Consider the following 2,534-nt stretch of genomic DNA (forward strand, 5'->3'; position numbering starts at 1 on the left):
AAAGAGCAACGAAACTTCAATCACCCACCACCTTATCTCCCACACGAAGAAGGTGGGTATACTGCTGCAACAGCTAGGCTAGGGATGCTTAATGGGGATATAAAAGCTAAGAGAAGGGTTACAAGGAAAAAAGAAAAAAAATGTATAAGCTCAATGGGGTATGCTAGGGATATGTTCAGTTAAGGTCGGCTACAAGGCTCAAACTGTCCAAAGATAGCCTAAATCATTCCCTTGGTAAAGTGCTAACTTGAGATTTCGCCTCAAGAGTCATCAAGCAAGTTCTAGAGCTTATAAATAGTTTATTTAAAAATGACGCTCATGTACAAAATCTTACCCTAGGAAAACACTGAATCAATAACACAAGGTAGTGCATAATGGGAAAAATCACAAGCCAAGAGAAATCAATCAAACGAGTTACAAATCAACACAAGGCAAAATCTCCATATATATATGAGCTGCACAAATCAAGTTTTTTTTTTTTATGAGTAACAAATATATATTTTTTTTTTTAGCATGAGACTAAGAAAAATCATCACAAAGTATGCAATAATAATCAATCACAAATAAAAATAACTCATCAATACAGAACAATGAAAAATAAAACAAATGAAAATTTATAACTAAGCGACAATGAGATATAGACGAGAGAGAGAAAAGAGGAAGGACTGCCCTGACTTAGCGCTGCCATTTTCATTCTCGCCACTTCCAGTTCACTGCACTCCGCAACGTCATTCTTTTGGTGGACGCTTCAGGTGCGGCAGAGTTTCCTTTCTCTTGGCGCTTGGATGCGGCAGCCTCTTCAGGCTGCTGCTGCTCAGCTGGAGGCGGGGGTGGAGAGGGTGGTGCTGTTTCTTCCGTAGGGCTAGGCTCCTCATCCTCGGATGAGGAACTGCATAGATAGGGAGGAAATTTTGGAAAGGAATGGAACCTCCTGTAATTAGCCCTGAAGTGTTTCTGGAGAGCCAAATCCCTTTGCTTCGTATATTTCCAAAATTCCCGCATTTGCTGCGCAGATTCGTACTGCTGCACCTCCACCTGGCTGAGGCGCTGCTCCATGCTACTCAATCTAGCCACGATGTCAGGGCTGTTTGGCTCAGCAGCAGGCTCTCCTAAGTGAGGTGCATTCGCTGCCGGGGCAGGAGCAGCTTCTTCTTCTTGCGCGTCATCGTGCAGGAGCCGTGCAAGAACAAATGTGGAAATTGCTGCGGATGGCGGCTCTTTCGTTTCGTGCTCTTCAATGCTTACTCCATGAGCAATACATAACTGCGTGATTAATGATGGAAACCATAACCCCCTATTCCTATGCCCCGCACAAACGCCTACCTACTGATGAATCATCATTCCCACGTTTAGGGGCCCCCCCTTCATCATACAATGCAGCAGAATGGCTCTCTCTTTGTGTACTAGGCAGTAGTGCGAGGACGGCATCAACCAGAACCTTAGAAAATTGTACCAAATCTTCGGTCCCGGCTGGAGGCACTCCCTGGGAAATGTCATCGACCCTCTGGTTGCTCTCCGCCATTCAGTACCCTCAACACACAGTTCATTGATAACTTCATCCAACTGATCCTCGTTTAAACTGTCTGCGAAGCTGTTGAAATGATCTTCGACATCCGGCAAGTTGTAGAGGCTGTTGATTTCCTCAGATGTGAAGGGGATCAATTTTCCTCGGACGAAGATTGTATCAGGCTCTGCAGCATCGTAGTTGGCGTAGAATTCACGCACCAGTTGCACCGTCGCCGCAGGCGGGTTATGGCAGAATGAATGCCATTTGTGCGCGGTGATAACTGAATGGATAAAGCTGGGGTAGCCTGAGGGCCGACCCCTTTTGTACACAAAACCTCTTTCCATATGCAATGCACGCTTATTCATGCACACGTTGAAACGCTGCTCTGCCTCTGGGGACGCAAATTTCTTTACTTCATCATTCTCTGTGGCTAGCTCTGATTCAGAACTATCTGAATCTATTAGAATTTGCACTCCCTTTCCCTTGCGTGCCTTGCTCTTAAATGGCATTTTGATGCCTGTTCTCCCTTCTCTGCTCTAACTACCCTCTAAAACAAAATTTCCCACTCACTTTCCTTCCGGAAACTCCAAAGGCCTAAACTCACCCTTCCTCAGCAATTCTGCTACAATAACACTCCCCTTATCTGTTCTACCCTCCTTAAAGAGTACGGAGTTAGGGCAGAGTTCTTACTAACCTTAGTGGCGATCCCCTCTGTGTTGGCGGCTGGCTGCTCCGCCAAACTCGCGTTGTATCACGTAGCGGAGATGGATGAGATTAGCTATTTGAGAGAATGCCGCGGGTGAGAGGATGCAAGCTTGAAATCTTGGCGAGAATGGAGGAAGGAAAAAAATAGAAAAACGGCAAGAGTGAGAATGTGAGTGTGGTCTTCAAAGAAGAAGTGAGAGTGTATAAATACGGGTGAATTAGGGCTTTAGAAACATGCTAAACTCATTGTTTTTTTTTTTTTTTTTTCAATGCTGCCCAGAATGCTGCAGCATTTTGTCATGGCATTCTGGGCTAATGTAAA

Source organism: Morus notabilis, unplaced genomic scaffold (assembly GCF_000414095.1).
Source record: "Morus notabilis unplaced genomic scaffold, ASM41409v2 Scaffold758, whole genome shotgun sequence".
In the NCBI taxonomy this organism is placed as follows: domain Eukaryota; kingdom Viridiplantae; phylum Streptophyta; class Magnoliopsida; order Rosales; family Moraceae; genus Morus; species Morus notabilis.